Source organism: Zootoca vivipara, chromosome 7 (genome assembly GCF_963506605.1).
Source record: "Zootoca vivipara chromosome 7, rZooViv1.1, whole genome shotgun sequence".
Taxonomy (NCBI): Eukaryota; Metazoa; Chordata; class Lepidosauria; order Squamata; family Lacertidae; genus Zootoca; species Zootoca vivipara.
Genome location: NC_083282.1, coordinates 71,793,581 through 71,810,326, shown reverse-complemented (window position 1 = coordinate 71,810,326; position 16,746 = coordinate 71,793,581). Strand labels below are relative to the sequence as shown.

The 16,746-nt window shown below is 45.9% G+C and overlaps 1 protein-coding gene across 3 annotated transcripts in view; it reads right to left on the bottom strand.

Annotated features, from left to right (window-relative positions):
* PPP1R16B (protein phosphatase 1 regulatory subunit 16B) overlaps window positions 1-16,746 on the bottom strand; it is a 116,007-nt gene that overhangs the window by 76,458 nt on the left and 22,803 nt on the right. The window contains exon 1 of one of the 3 annotated variants that reach the window (XM_035121658.2): window positions 4,816-6,273. The exons of the other annotated variants lie outside the window; for them this stretch is intronic. The gene's annotated coding sequence lies outside the window, so the exon portion shown is untranslated. Of the gene's footprint in view, window positions 1-4,815; window positions 6,274-16,746 lie in introns of those variants that run through there. 3 annotated transcript variants of the gene reach the window in all.

Sequence of the window (16,746 nt, the reverse complement as noted above, 5' to 3'; positions counted from 1 at the left end):
TAAGCTTTTCAACTTCCAAGGTATGACTGTATAGCAAGATTAAAGATTGTGGGGAGTAGGAGGAGGAAATGTTACAGTGGGTGGAGTTCGTCAGAACATGAGAAGAGCTTTGCTGGGCCAAGTCAAGTCAAAGGCCCATCTAGTCCAGCATCCTGTTCTCACAGTGGCCAACCAGATGCATTTGGAAAGCCCATAAAACAGAACCAGAATGCACAGCACCCTCCACACTTGTGAATCCTAGTAGCTGACATTCAGTATGCCTCTGACACTGGAGGTAAAATATAGTCGTCGTGGCTACTAGCCACTGATTTTTAGGTTTAAAATACAATCATTGTCTAACCCCAAAAATACTCAGTAAAAGGTCCTAAGGCACAGAAACACTTTGGGATTCTTTGTTCCTGTGAACAGACGGTACATTCTGCTGCGTCTTTACATAGTGGCAAGATCCACTGGGTGTAATTAGACTTATTCTTAGGTATGTGCAGGGCTTTTTTCAGATGGAGCTCAGTTGTGGCACCTCTCAGGTGGGTGCCATTGCCATTGTAAGAGAACAAGGGAGGCATTCATGGTGAGTTCTGGAACCTCTTTTTCTAGAAAATAGCACTGGGTACGTGCACACAGAACCAGAGTCAGGAGATCTGATCTCATATCTCACTAAACCATCCCCACTGAGTTGATTGTATGGACAAGCACTAACACATGCCCACTTTCCACCCAAATACATCAAATGCACACTGCATATATATATCTGAACATCGTATTTTTAATTTGGCTTCTGTGGCCTCTGTTCAATGTACTCCCTGCTCTATTGCAAAATGGCTCATAGCACGTGCTTTGCATGCAGAAGGACCCAGGAACAATTCTCAGCATCTCCAGGTAAGGCTGAGAGAGGCACATGTCTTCTGTGGAGGCCCTGCCAGTCGGTGAGCCAACGGTCCAACTCTGTTTTAGACAATCTCCTGTGGAAATATTTGCTCATTCATTCACTTATTTCGAATTATGTGTCTGTGTTTTAAGAAAGTTGACAAGACCTTAATTGAGTCAACTTCTCAAGTTTAGCACCATTCAAAGTGCTTAGCCTGGGGGACCAGTGACATTGAACAAAAGGAGGTCAGCAAAGGAGGACAGGCCAAGGAATCATGAAACAGGACAGGAAGGCTCCCAAGGCTCCTTCTGCCTTCAGCGACGTTGCCTAAACACTAACACTTATTACCATTTTTTTCCTTTTCTTCAAAGGTCATATCCATTAGGTTTAATCATACAGCTGCCTGCCGAGAGGAGTGCAGAGAGAAGAAATGTCATGGTTCTTCTGCAGCAGCACAAGTGGATGCCTTCATCTGCCCCAGCTGCAACAAAACATCTCCCTCCGCATTGGTCTCTACAGCCACAGCAGGCGATGCAATCTTCCAATAGCTAAACTTCATCCCCAAATGCACACTCCTCCATTGTCTGCCGAGCACACACACCAGGTTCTGCCCAACTTGGCGGGGGCAGCGGCATGAGTGACATCATGTGGCAGGGGGGTGTCCAATGGGGCCTGCCCTCCATTTTGCAAGAAGAATGGGGAAAGGTGAAGGCATATTATCTCCTTTCCCCATGCACTGAGTATTCCCTTGAAAAAGGCTAATATCGGGGCTAAGAATACAATACAACATGGTTTATCTAACCCCTGTCTTTTGGAACAGCCAGGTACAAATTCTGCACTAGCTTTAGATTAAACAGTAACAACAAAAAATGGCCTGCCGTCTATCACTCTGAACAGAAAGGGGGGAAGAGGTAAGTAACCACAAAGCTCTTGAAATAACTCTTTGCAAAATGCTTCATTCTTTGGAGGCCAAGTTGAACAGTGTTTCCCCCCACCCCTTTTAAAAGCAGAGAATTTCTGACTCACCCAGCACTATACCACACAGAGTGAAACAAACATCCCCGCTAATAAGAGACAGTGAGAAACAGAGACATGGGTGAGAGAGCCTCTGGAGGGATAGATATGTTTGGAAGCAAAAGCAGAGGTGGAAACTTGAAGAGCTCTCAAGGCAACCTAACTCCTACTCGTAGCAACACAGGGGGAGGGGTGGAAAAACTACAAGGAAGGCTGATCAGAAGCCCAGCTACAAATGCCCCATATTCCAAGCCATTCCGTATGCCAGAGCACATTTTTTACTTTCCCCAAAAGCTCACTGGGGTACATTTCTCACTTCAGCCCTTCTGGAAAAGCAGGCTTTGGTAGCCCCTGAAACATATTCCTAGAGTGAGCGGCAGGTATGCAGAGCTGTAGCTGGGGGAGGGGGGGGGCTAGCGGGATTTTTCCCCATGAGTGAAGCCTCCAGAGGGGTGCCATTGAGGCTCCGTGTGTGTGTGTGTGTGTGTGTGTGTGTGTGTGTGTGTGTGTGTGCAAATACACACGGGTGTGTGTGTGCCGAACTAGGTCTTTGACACGGGTGAAATAAAGCATAGTTTTGCCCCAGCTTATGCTCACAACGTGGGTGACGCTGCGGGGACGTGGGTGGCACTGTGGTCTAAACCACAGAGCCTAGGGCTTGCCGACCAGAAGGTTGGTGGTTCGAATCCCTGCGACGGGGTGAGCTCCCGTTGCTCGGTCCCAGCTCCTGCCCACCTAGCAGTTCAAAAGCACGTCAAATGCAAGCAGATTAATAGGTACTGCTCCGGCGGGAAGGTAAACGGCGTTTCTGTGCACTGCTCTGGTTCACCAGAAGTGGCTTAGTCATGCTGGCCACATGACCCGGAAGCTGTACGCCGTGAGATGAGCGCGACAACCCCAGAGTCGTCCGTGACTGAACCTAATGGTCAGGGGTCTTTTTACCTTTACCTATGCTCACTTTACTTATGCGATTACAACCTTTCACGGGGTAGGGGAGAATGAATGAATGAATGATGGAGGGAAACTGCTGTTTCACCACCAGCACCTCTAGGTTTTTTCCTCCCACCTGCACAACCAGAAATACCTTCTTGCGTCCTTCCACCTCACTTAGTGGGCTTTGGGAAGGTTGCACAAGGTCCCTGGGATGCTCCTAGAGCTCTCCTATGATGTTCCCAGAGCCTGGTAAAGCAGCTGCCTGCCTTCCAGTGGGGGGGGGGGGCGTGTTCCGGGGATTCCTGACTTTGCACGCTTTTGCCTTTGTGCACAGACCCCCAGAAGTGGCAGGCCCACTGTATTACATTTATATCCTACCTTGCCTCCAAGGACCTAAAGGTTTGGTATCTGCTTCCCCTCTTCTCCACCACCCCCCCAAAAAAACACAACCTTGTGAGGTGGGTCAGGCTAAGAGACAGTGACTGGCTCAAGGTCACCCAGTACTTCATGATTTGAGTGGGGATTTTAATCCTGGTATCCTAGGTCCTAGACTGATACTGCAACCACTATCACACGCATACAATTAAAATACTACTAAAGGTGTATCCAGGCAGCTACGTTTTTCAGGTGGGATTTAATCATATACCAGCAAATTGAGCTTGTACAACTAAAAGGCGATTTGGAGCTCTTGTGCGATACGCACACCATGTTTTAAGAAAAATGACAGAAAAATGCACGGGAAAGTATAGGATAACACGTGTTTGATGCAATATTGTCTAACCTTCTGCAAATGAATCAAAATTAATGCTCAATAAACATTAAAGCTCCCCGCAGACAAATCTGGGTGAATGCTTTGCAAACTGGTCACCTGGAAAATGTGTCTTTTCCTGTTGAAGGCAATATATTCGTAATTATTTTTCCCTCCACCAACCCCACCCGCCCCCTGTGCACTAAGGAAAGTGAATACAAATTAATTAACATTGTGCAGTCTTTGGAGGCTTCAATGCTATACACATAACAACAAGAGAGAGAGAGAGAGAGAGAGAGAGAGAGAGAGAGAGAGAGAGAGAGAGAGAAGTAAAATAAAAAAATTCCTTCAGTAGCACTTTAAAGACCAACTAAGTTTTTGTAACCAGAGAGAGAGAGAGAGAGAAGTTCCTGAGAACTTCAAGCTTGTTCACGACTTGTGACATTTTAGTCAATCCTAATAAAAGGTATTACTGCTACCATTTGGGGAATGGCTTTTTCGCTCTCCGATAGACCAACATGACTACTTATGGCTTGTGTATATTCCCCGCTTTTCACACTAATTGCATTTCACAGTACATAATTGTGCCTGCTAATTTAAATAAGTAGCCTGCAACCATTGCGCCATATTCCCACTGTTTTTCCCCCTCATCCTCAAAGTTCTGCCTTTTCAGCTCAGTTCTGAAGAACTTCTTGCAAATGCACCATGGAACTCCCCTTTGCACAGAGCTTTCCTCTCTATTACCTGTTCAATGTTAACTGTACTGTAGTTTACTGTCCAAAGTGACAAACTGCAGTTAGCAATCCACGGGAAAGAGAGAGAGGGAAGTTAGTTCCCAGGTTGTTCTAAGTTTCTACACCCGGGGACTACCCTGAAAATTAAGGAGGTCCACCAGTCACAAAATGGTGGCAGGTGATAAGGGAGCAAGTCACAAAATGGTAGCATGGCGCTTTATGACCCCCAGCTTTTGTGAGTTGGCAGCAGTGGTGGCTGCAGCCCATTAGGCAGGATGGACAACGGTAGGTGGAAAGAACTCTGCCAGAGCCATAGACTGGCAGAGGCAACTCATTATAGTTTTGTCCCAATCTTCCTTTGGGCAGATGACTCTAAGGAGGAGGAAGTTGACAAGTAGTTGTTAGTAAGAAGGAAGGTAAGTGGAGGCTGGCTGAGGTTGACGAAGCTGGGCCCCATTTGCCCAAAGAGATTGGCCTCCCCTGCTAAAAACAGGATACAAACAACGTTCAGATGTGCTCACCTCAAGCTTCCTAAAGGTAGGCGCCCCCAAACCCATCTTAAAGTTTTCCTTCTGCTTTCAAACACAGCACTGTGTGGATCCCAGCAGAGTTCTCCCACATCATGTTTGGTTCCTTCTCCGGACTAAACCCAGCAGTTGCTACTAAGAGCAGCAATAAGGATCTGAAAGCATCATCTGCATGCAAAACTCCAGTGAAGGGCAACCGGCTAGTTGCTTTCTGACTTTGGCCCAAGTCATTAATTAGCACATGACACGGTTCAGAAACCCAGTGCATACCTCTGTTGCACTGCTCAGGCTGCCCATTTTCAGAAATGACCTAGTTTCCTTTCCAAAATCGAGAGAGAGAGAGGGAGAGAGAGGGAGAAATACAGTTGCCGGTTTCAGTTTTTGCACAAACTGGTCAGTCTAATTATAGCACAGGCACAATGTTCACTTACCTGTGAAGCAGCAGAGGCCACTGTAGTTCACAAAGCATAGCATCTGCGCTCGTTCACTCCCTCCCCCCCCCTCACAAAGGAGAGCGTGTTTCTCCTCTCTGCAAGCTCAGATCTGTTTCCATGAGCTCAGCACTTCCGCTTCTTGAGATGTGCCGAGAACATCCTGCAAGCCATGAAGCGCAACCAGGAGAAGTGTGGAAGGAAGAATAATATCAACCTCAAAGGTCAAAGGGAATGAGAGAGGGGAGGGGGCGACGGGTGGGTGGACGTGAGGCCATTTTACGGCAAGTCAGGCTTACAGGGCTTCCAACAACAAAACTACCTCATCCAAAAACCAGAAGCTGAAAAGGAAGGTGGCGGGGAAACGGCAGCAAAAGGACAAGGCTGTTGTCTGCTAACATCTAACCTCAGCTCACGAGATTTCAATGCACAGCTCTGGGTAACATGCAAGGGGGGTGGGAAATAGCCCTGGTATCCTCAACACTAGAACCTGCACCCTCAAATATGACACTTATTTTTATTTTTCTTCTTTCATTATATATCCCTCCCTGCAATGTGTGGAGATACAGATTGTGCTAATGCAGATGTTCCCAAACTTTTAAAGCCACACACCCCCTTCGTTCCATAAACTCATCCCCAGTGCCCCTTCCCCTATAAAAAGCATTATTCAGCTCTCCACCTCTTTCCCTCTTTTCCTCCTAATGTAACACTAATGTCTCAACAAATGAAACTGATCTGTAGAAAATGTAACCTGAAAAAAGACATTGCACATAATTTTGTAAATCAAGAAATCTTTAAAATATTTTTTTTAAAAAATAAAATAAAAATCATTATTCAGAACAGCAGTTTGCATGGCCCACTAAGGAAGAGAGTACAATAAAATTCAAAGCAGCAGCAATTGATTGCAAATGAATTAAAATTCAATTGCAGTAAAACTATTTAGTTTAATTAATTCAACAAAATTTATGAACTTGAGCTGGGAATACCAGCTTCTCAAAGTCTGAAAGTCAAGTACACTTTCAGCACACACACCCATGCCCCACTGCCCCCTTGCCTCTTAGCGACCCCCATGGTCGTCCCAACTCTACCCAGGAGGTGGTACTATCCACTTTGGGTACCACTGCCCTAATGTGCCCTGCCCCCTGCTCCCCATATATATAACCTTGTCCTGTAATCTTAACCCTCGTGTAAACGAGTGATATTTCCATCCATCACTTCTACTCATAACTTTCCCCCCCCTCCACTTTGAAGGCGTTTTTCTCTAACTTAGGGTTCAGTTCCATATGCAGAGGATTTGCTGGGATAGCTCAGTTGGTATAGCACAAGACTCAACATTAGGGTTGTGGGTTCAAGCCCCACATTGAGCAAAAGATTCCTGCATGGCAGAGCATTGAACTAGATGACCCTCATGATTCCTTTCAACTCTGATGAGGAGCCTGCAACTACATTTTGTGCATATTTAGCCTAACACCCAAGTCCCTGTCTTCCTCCATCCCTTTTGTCGTCTGATTGTTATTGAAGCTTTATTTTTACTCTGGTGGGGAACACGTCATGCTCCTTCTGGGTAGTTTGTCCACCTTGGGTCCCCACCCTGCACTCAGTTCTCACCTGTGGCTCCTAGAAACTGTCGGCATGCGACAACAGCCACAACCCAGGAACGGCTTCAACTGGCTGGCTAAACCAGGTGAGGGTAGCAGATGGGTCTCAAACCCTCAGTGAGTCAAGAGTTTTCCCCTGCCTGTGAAGAAAGGCTCCAGAGGACTGAGCGGACGACACTAATAGTGGGTGCAACAGTCAAGAAGGCGGTTTCTGCATGTGCTGTAGAGGAAAGTGAGGGGCAGATGGGGTTCATCAACATGGGAAGGTAGTCTATCTAGGAGAAGGAAAACTCAGATCCTAAACCTCCGTAGTCTTGTGGGATGTCTTCAGGAGAATAAAAAGCTACGTCGGGCATAGGCAAACTTGGTCCTCCCATCACCCCTAGCTAACAGGACCAGTGGAGGAAACTTTATACAAATCCAGAGTAAGACAGCTGGATAGTGCCCAGAGGTGGAGCTAGCTGCTCCGGCACCCACAACAGCGTGCACCCAGGGGGCAGGGCTAGCCGGGGGGTGAGCTTGGGGGGGCGGGGGGCAATGTCACACACCCCTCAGGTATGACACCCGGGGTGGGCCACATCCACCTTGCCCCGCCACTGATAGCGCCTCGTATGCCTCCTTCCTGCAACTCCTGCAGCCCAGCTGGTGCCAAACGTATTGCTCTGCTTTCCTTTGAACCACATCAGCGAGGCCAAAAGAGGGGTGGGGTCTTGTCTGGGCAGCCCAGGATCTCCATCCACACTGCCCAGGCTTGCGCTCCAGGGAGGTCACTTTAGTGCTGCTGACACAGCGGTTTGGCTTCAAAGAGTAGGTGTATCTCAAGACAGACAGATGCTAACCAACAGGTCTATAAGGCAGCATATACAATGCTGAGATACAATAAATGGAGATTAACAATACTCCAATCGGATATTGCTCCCAACTGGAGCAAGGCAGGAGAGCTTGTAAAACAAGATGCATAAAGGAATTTGATATATATTTTACAAAGCTTAACTTCCTCCTAATGGTTACCAGAAGTTCTAGCTTCACTTGAAACTGACCAGAAAGCTGTGGCTAATGCAAAAATTGGGTGGCTCAACTACTCAGCAGAGCAGAATATTGCCATGATATTACACCACCGCTGAATGATCTGCACTGGCTGCCAATTAGCTACCAGGTGGCCTAAAAGATCGTCTAACCCAGGCATTCCCAAACTACGGCCCTCCAGATGTTTTGGCCTACAACTCCCATGATCCCAAGCTAACAGGACCAGTGGTTGGGGAAGATGGGAATTGTAGTCCAAAACATCTGGAGGGCCGAAGTTTGGGGATGCCTGATCTAACCCCTTATACTCCCATCTGATTACAATACTGTGCTCTGCAGCACGGATCACACGTCCTGTTTTGCCACCTGAGATGAAATGGGAAAACGCTGCCTCGCTTCAGTCTCTCTTACCTGGCAGCAATGGTGCCAGCTTCCAGAGAGATCTCAGTGAGATATTGCTGCTCCCAGTGGAGGGCAGGACAGCCACAGGGCTTCATCTGCCTGAGGAGGATGCCTCATCCCGCTGCCTCATGGGGCAACCTGCAGATAACAGCTTATCTCAAGGTCCACATGATGTCAAAATTGGGCCTTAGTGTGGGGGTACCTTCAATTTGGATCTCCCCACTGTTACACATCAGAGAGGCACCATCTCTGTCTTTTCAGCACCCATGGAAGTAGGTATTTTGATACCAGTTAGTATATTTAGTGGATCTGAAATTGTTTTTAACATATGCAATGGTTTTAAATATGCAATTGTATTACCAAAAAAAACCACCACCCTTTATAAAAACTAATTTAAAAATATGCAATAGTTTTATATATGTTTCTTTTAATTGTGTTGTGAAATTGCCTGAGAAAAAAGAAGAAGAAGAAATAGTGTAAACTCTACAGACAAGATTCAGGACCAGCTCTCAATTCTTCACACAGAGAGATTCTACCTTCTGGAAGTGTAGATATAAAAGTTTTAAAACAATATTCTTTCTAAGGAAATTGATCCCTGCAGGCATTAACTGCTATAAGCTGGTAGGAAAGAGGAATGGAATTATAATTGCTGTTGTTATTAATTTATATGCTGTATGCTATATGTATTATATTTATATATTAATTTTTTATACTTAGGGGCAAAATGACTTCTAACCAGTTTACCAGTTACAATATCCATGTTTAATTAGAATTCACATTGAAACAATTTCATCAAAACATTAAAAGCAGACCTAATTAAACTTTACAATAAAACAAGCTTGTTAAAAAGCATAGCAATTAAAACAGTTAAATGAGCAATTAACATTTGCTTGTGTACTGCTGAGAATGGTGGTGAAATCCCAAGGTCTTGATGCTCATATAGACGCTTTCTACCACCTAGTGCTCTACAGCAAGTGAGGTCGGCAGTGGCAGAGCTTTTCTGCTCATCCTGATCCATTGCAACTGGTCAGAGTCACATGTCACGAATTCCCTCTCTGCCCAGCTGGAGTATTCAATTCCTTATATATGCTGTGTTAAGCCTCAGGCGTAAAAGCCAGTGGTAGAGTGCAAAGGTGATTCTGCCCAACCTGCTACCCAGGGAAGCCTCAAAGGAAGCTAGTCTATGATATTCATCTACCACCTCAAAGAAAAACATATCTAAGGCAGCAATCCAATATTGGTTTAACTGGTAGTAAGTCCCATTGAAGTCAATAGGACTTATTTCTGAGGTGATATGTATAGGTTCGCTCTAGCTCGTTTAAATTTGTGGGATTTGGTTCTAGAAACAAACACAGGGCGAGTCAGGCCATGTAGCTACTATACTGACTGGCAGAAGTTTTCCACGGCTTGGGGCAGCAGCCTCTCCCAGACCTATCTAAAGAAGCTGGGGATTCAAACTGGGGAACTTTTGCATGCAAAGGATGAGCTCTCTGCATGAGCATAGATCACGCTGCATGTTTTCTGAACAGAAAATGTGAACATGTTTAAGCTATGTTCAATTACTTTAAACAACAAATAACTGTTTGGGACTATAAATTAGGTTGCACTTGGAGCGATTGTCCTTATCACAAGCATCATTAGTACTCCCCCTGCCCCAAGCAAATTGTGACCCTAACACTGGGTATGATTAGATGATAAAGACAAACAGCAAACATTTCCTCTGGGTTACAGGCAGTCAAGTGGAGAAGGGCTGAATTGGCTAGCAGTAAAAATAATCTGGATGATGGAAGGTGATGGGACAGAAATGGACAAGGAGAAGGAAGTCAATCAAGCAGACAGCTTTCTCCCAGCCTGTTAACATTTCTTCCCTGAAACTGTTGATCAGAAGACTACCGCTTTAATACAAATGGCATTTGTGTCTAAGCAAGTAAACATGGCCACTGAACACCTAATCATTTATTGTTCAGAAAACGGTATTTTCAAAAACCGTACGTTGCCAAAATGCCCAGAGGTAGTAGCTCTGATTTGAAAAGCCTGGTCAAAGCCCACATTTTAAACATGCCATTAACCAATTATTTGGCCGTGCACATGCCTGGACCAGGTGAAATCCATTCATGATTTCGACCTTTAAAGCAGCGCCAAGGTAAGACAAGGTAAGACAGTAAAAGATGGGAGGGAGGGAAGGGGATTTGGAAGTAAAGATTGGTGGAGGCGGGGGAGAAATAACAGACAGCCCCAAAAGGTAAGGTGGAAGTAACAGCTAATGCATGGCCCTGTCCACACTATAAAGCTCAATTAAGTTTTTGCCACTTTAATTGCCGTAACCTACCCTGAGGACTCCAGGGAAGGGATCTGGCAAGTGTTTAGAATTCTGATACAGAACCACCCCTCAGGATACAGAATGATGTCAATCTGGTCTTACTCTTTAAGTGTAAAATCAAAGTTGGACGGGGCCTTGTAGGCCACCTGATTCAATCCCCTGCTTGCAACCGGAGCCAGAACATTCCCAAAAGATGACCATTTAGTCTTGAACTTGCAGATGATGGTATTTGATTGACCCTCCCAGCTTCTTCAGTTAAGATGCCTCTGAACGTCTTTCAAGGTTGTCGGTTGCATTGCTAAGCACCAGCGTAAGGCTGGCTGGCACACAGCCTCCTCCCATCAGTGCCAGAACCTTTTGTAAAACGCCATGCAATACCTACAAGCAGGTGTTTTGGAACCAGTCTGTCCTGCCTTGGGCAATGGAAATCAGAGTCCCTGTAATCCCTGGGCTAAGTAATTGGCTTGCTCTTAACAGCCCACGCCAAATACCAAGGGCAAGTGTCCAAATGCTATTAACACCTGTTTTGAGCTTCCTTGTGGCTGTCAACTTAGGGGAAAAAATTAAAAAGTATTATGTCCTCTCTAACACCACACTGAAGGGCTATTCAAAGGATCATTCTGATGCATGCAGAAAGTGTAAATACATAAGTTGAATCAGGGGTGGAGGGAACAATCTCCCCGCATTCTGAAGGAAAGCTACAAGCTGTTAGTCAGCTTTAAATCTTGATTTATAGAAGCCATTCATAAGTTACCTGAATATCATGACTACCACTTCCCTGTGGCTACATCTTGGAACATCCATGCTGCTTTTTAAACAATCATCCCATACAATTTATCTAAATGTTAGGGGAACTGGTTTAGATTCAGAAGTAATGGAAGCGCAACCATGCAGTTCCAGTTAAAATATGTGAATTGGACTCTGTGGTGTATTGGGAAAAGCCAACAAGGAGGAGAAACTGCCAACCAGTGGTGTGGGTTTTCGGGGGGGGGATTATGATGCCCTAGAGCAAGGGTACCTATCCAACTCCCAGCAGCCCCAGCAGCATGGCCAATGATCAGGGATGATGGGAGTCATAAAAAGGTAAAGGGGCCCCTGACCATCAGGTCCAGTCGTGAACGACTCTGGGGTTGCGGCGCTCATCTCGCTCTATAGGCCAAGGGAGCTGGCGTTTGTCCGCAGACAGCTTCCAGGTCCTGTGGCCAGCATGACAAAGCTGCTTCTGGTGAACCAGAGCAGCACATGGAAATGCCGTTTACCTTCCCGCTGGAGGCGGTACCTATTTATCTACTTGCACTTTGACATGCTTTCGAACTGCTAAGTTGGCAGGAGCTGGGACTGAGCAACGGGAGCTCACCCCATCTCGGGGATTCGAACCGCCTACCTTCCGATCGGCAAGCCCTAGGCTCAGTGGTTTAGACCACAGCACCACCCGCGCCCTTTACATTACTATATTCATTGTCTACTATATTTTTTGTTGTATCAAAGGAATTGATTTCTTACAGAAGGAAAAAGCATACAATTTAAAACTAAAATACTGTAGACAGGGCCGTCTTAAGCATGCCCGGCGCCCTGGCGCCGTAGTGCAATGGATCCCTCCGGCGCCCCCCCCGCCCTGTTTGCCGGGCATGCGGGCACCGCACAGCTGCCACGGGCGCAGCTACACTCCGCCACCCAGCCTGCCCACTCCCTGTTGCAATGCCCCTGCGCGCGGCAGAGGCGGCCCCAGGCCCGCGCACCTCCGGAGAGCGGCCTGAAGCCGCTGAACAGTGGAGGCGCGCCTGGGGCAGCCTCAGCCGCACCTCTCAGCGGGCGCAGCGGCACCCCAGGTGGCCTGGCGCCCTGCGCCACCGGGGGCAAGCCTAGAGCCAGCCCTGACTGTAGATCAAAATATTTAAAAACATTATTCCTCCACCTCAATGTCCCAGGAAGCCTGGAAAAGACTCTTGTTTGACACCAGTCAGTTTAGTTAATACTGAGCTAGATGGGCCAGTGGTCTGACTCAGTATAAAGCAGGTTCCTATGCCCAGATAGCCCTCTACCCAGATGACTCATTCAATCAAGCCAAGTCACATGCAAAACACAACACTTTTCTAAATGGCTCATTCAGAAAATGCAGCACCTGGTCATCTCAACCGAGAACACCAACAATCCAACTGAAGATGAAAGAGGGGAGGAATGACCTTGTGGTGCCTTTGTTTGGAAGGTTCTCCCCAGCTTCATCAGTGGACCTCTGGCTAGCATCTGGACCCTGGCAAATTCATCACCTTCCAGAGTGGGATGTTCCTTCATAACTATCAGCAGCTAATCTGAGCTTCATTGGATGACAAAAATAGCTGCCACATCTACATTAGACGCATCCGATTCTCCACTCCCGCTCTCGCTCTTCCCCTTGTTGAAAACTTGTGTCCATCTTTTTAAACTGGATACACCAAACTAGCCTTAAACCTTCCTTTAAAAATAATAATAATAATAATAATAATAATAATAATAATAATAATAATAATAATAATACATGGCAGCACAGCTCCTGCAGTCTTGGTTCCAAAGAAAATCAACAAGCAGCAAAAGCTGCTGCTGCAGAAATGTATCAGGAAGTCTGTGAGCTGTGTAGCACAGCTACTTTACACCCACCTCAGCATGGTTTGTGTGAATGCATACTTGACATAGCTTCCCCTTCCTACACCAATGGAATTACATGCATGCTCTGCAGAAATCTCAGTGACCAGCGATCTCATTTCCCAGCGTGTTTGTAAGGAATACAAAAAGTCTGACCTCTCAAACCGCTCCCCCTCCACCTACCTCCCCTGCTTTAAACCACTCCCTCATATCTACTCCCTTACAAACCTTCACTCAACTGCATCCCCTTTCTCGGGTTCTTCGTATGTTGTCTGCATGTGTTAAGGACAACAAAAGGTTAGAATTGCTCTCCTTAAGATTTTCACACAGTGGGAGTTTTGGAAACTGTGGATGGGTAGGAGATGCCTAAATTCTAACATGTTATCATTGCCAGGGATACTGTGCCAATGGCCTTCTCTTGCATTTCTGAATCAGTTCTGTGTATTATTCAACCACTCCAAGAGCACATAGGAATTTGGTACTGAATACAACTTTTTAAAGTGCCCCCCCCCCCCGATTTTCTGTTGCAACAATAAACCAAAACCACATTAACAAACGTTGCGGGGATGATGTTATTGTCACATTACCCACTTTCTTCTTTGAGTTCATACTTCTGTTTCAAATCACTGAAGCGTCAACAAATTGGTGGACACACATTTTGCCATAGTATCCCATGCGCTAAAGACGGGATCAATGCTAGGGCTCCAAGTATCTGCAAATTTGTCGTTCACTTTAGGTCCTCTGCATGCTCTGTAATGTTGTGTCCTGTAGAACATGCTACATCCTGAATTATTTTTTTATACAAAATCAAAACCCTCCAAGTGCGTAGCCCTGAAGAAAATAGGCTTGAAAGTATGTGAGCAATATCTCTGTCAAAGTAACACTGGTCTTAAAAGATCTACATTGGCTCCCGGTCCATTTCTGAGCACAATTCAAAGTGTTGGTGTTGACCTTTGATGGCCTAAATGTCTTCAGCCATGTAAACCTGAACGAGTGTCTCCACCCCCATCATTCAGCCTAGACACTGAGATCTAGCTCCAAGGGCCTTTGGACAGTTCCCTCACTGTGAGAAGTGAGGTTACAGGGAACCAGGCACAGGGCCTTCTCGGTAGTGGCGCCCACCTTGTGGAACGCCCTCCCATCAGATGTCAAGGAAATAAACAACTATCTGACTTTTAGGAGATATCTTCCCTTATAGGGAAGTTATTAATGTCTGATGTTTTACTGTGGTTTTATAATTGTTGGAATCTGCCAAGAGTGGCTGGGGCAGCCCAGTCAGATGGGCGGCATATAAATAAACTATTGTAGTAGTTTGTTTGTTTGTTTGTTTGTTTAGTCGTGTCCGACTCTTCGTGACCCCAAGGAGCAGAGCACGCCAGGCACTCCTGTCTTCCACTGCCTCCCGCAGTTTGGTCAGACTCATGTTGGTGCCTTCGAGAACACTGTCCAACCATCTCGTCCTCTGTCATCCCCTTCTCCTTGTGACCTCCATCTTTCCCAACATCAGGGTCTTTTCCAGGGAGTCTTCTCTTCTCATGATGTGGCCAAAGTATTGGAGCCTCAGCTTCAGGATATGTCCTTCCAGTGAGCACTCAGGGTTGATTTCCTTCAGAATGGATAGGTTTGATCTTCTTGCAGTCCATGGGACTCTCAAGAGTCTCCTCCAGCACCATAATTCAAAGGCATCAATTCTTTGACGATCAGCCTTCTTTATGGTCCAGCTCTCACTTCCATACATCACTACTGGGAAAACCATAGCTTTAACTATACGGACATTTGTCGGCATGGTGATGTCTCTGCTTTTTAAGATGCTGTCTAGGTTATCATTGCTTTTCTCCCAAGAAGCAGGCGTCTTTTAATTTCGTGACTGCTGTCACCATCTGCAGTGATCATGGAACCCAAGAAAGTAAAATCTCTTGTAGTAGTAGTAGTAATTGTAGTAGTAGTATTAGTAGTAGTAGTATTAGTTGTAGTAGTAATAGTTGTTAGCTGATGACCCAAGCAATATGGGTTTGGGTAGCCTGTGTATGAACCTGCTCTAACCAGCCAACACTGCATTTGTCACTTCAAGCCACAAATCCATTATACTCTCTAACCACCACTTGGCACTGTAAATAAGCACCCTTCTGTTTAAGCCCAAATTGAGACTTAGTTGTCTCAGTTGGCTATTTCCCCTATGTAACTGTGCGTGTGCAGGTGCGATACAATCACCCCTGTGGAATACAATCATCTGTAACTTGTAAATTCCCACACTCGCATGAACAGGGAAACTGGCGGGCCTTGTAATAATGCTTTTGGCCAAAATGTTATTCAGTGGTGAAGGGCACTGCCAGTTAGCTGGAAGCAAGACCTATAGAACCATGACTAATAGGAAATCTCTTACATTAATAATGAGTCTTTCAATTCTATAGCTCCTAGTGCTCTTTGGAAGCAATGATTTATAATTAAGAAGAAAGCAGCGTATTGCAGATCAAGAGAGCAGTGCAAGACAAGTTGACCAAAAGCCAAGCACTGATTTATGAGATGTGCCTTGCGATGAAGACTAAAGGAGGGCTTCTCAAGTGTACCTTCCTAAATCAAGGAGAAAAGCACCATTCCCGTTTTCCTAAAAGAACAAACCCTTTCAGGGGAAGGTTCCCTTCCCCTCTTACCAGGCATGCAGTTTTGAGAGGGGGACTTTGCAAATGTTCACAACTGGTTCACATGTTGTTGGAGCAGCTGCAGCCCCAGGATTGCTAAAGCTGTGTGGGTGTAGATCTCATTAGTCTGCTGGTTGGGAAGACATTGGGAGCATCCCTGTTATTAGCCATGACACTAAATGGAACCTCCAGAAGCAACAGCCCCCAGACAACAGATGCTGGAGGCTGTTGTCTTTATCCCCACATAGCTAGTCGCTGTGGAAAGGAGGACACTGAACTAGATGAAACCTTTGGTCTGAAAGCAGGGGTCTTAAGATTCTGATCACACGCAGTTACTGTGTGTCATCGTGCTTCATCTGACACAAGAATCCTTTCGATGTAAGAAAAAGCTGCACATGAATTTGTGAGTGATGGGTATAGCTGTCAACACCCCCCCCCCTTTTAAGGGAAATTCCCTTATTCTGAATAGGATTCCTTGCAAGAAAAGGGAAAAGTTGACAGCTATAGTGATGCGTGATGTGTCTCAGAGCAGTCTCTAAAATTCAAGCTATTATCTTGACACATAGCACATAGTCTTAGGATTTGCAGATTTCCGATGCTGATTTGTGTAACAACAACAAAATGACTTCCTACCCTCAATTAGACAGATGAAATGAAGAAAACTTTCAGGGACCAGGAACAGATTTTTATGTAGACGGCAAGTGTCCTAGTCGTGTGCTACCAGCCATGGCAGAGCTCAGTGGAGGGAGAAGCAAGCCAACCAGCTGAGTCTCGGGGGGGGGGGGATTTGCCTGGAGGCAAGAGTCCGTATGCAAGGTTCAGTCTAGTCCTAAGGTCAGGAGTATCTCAGTTCACGGAGTCAGATGATCCGGGGATCAAGAAAGTTGAGAGTC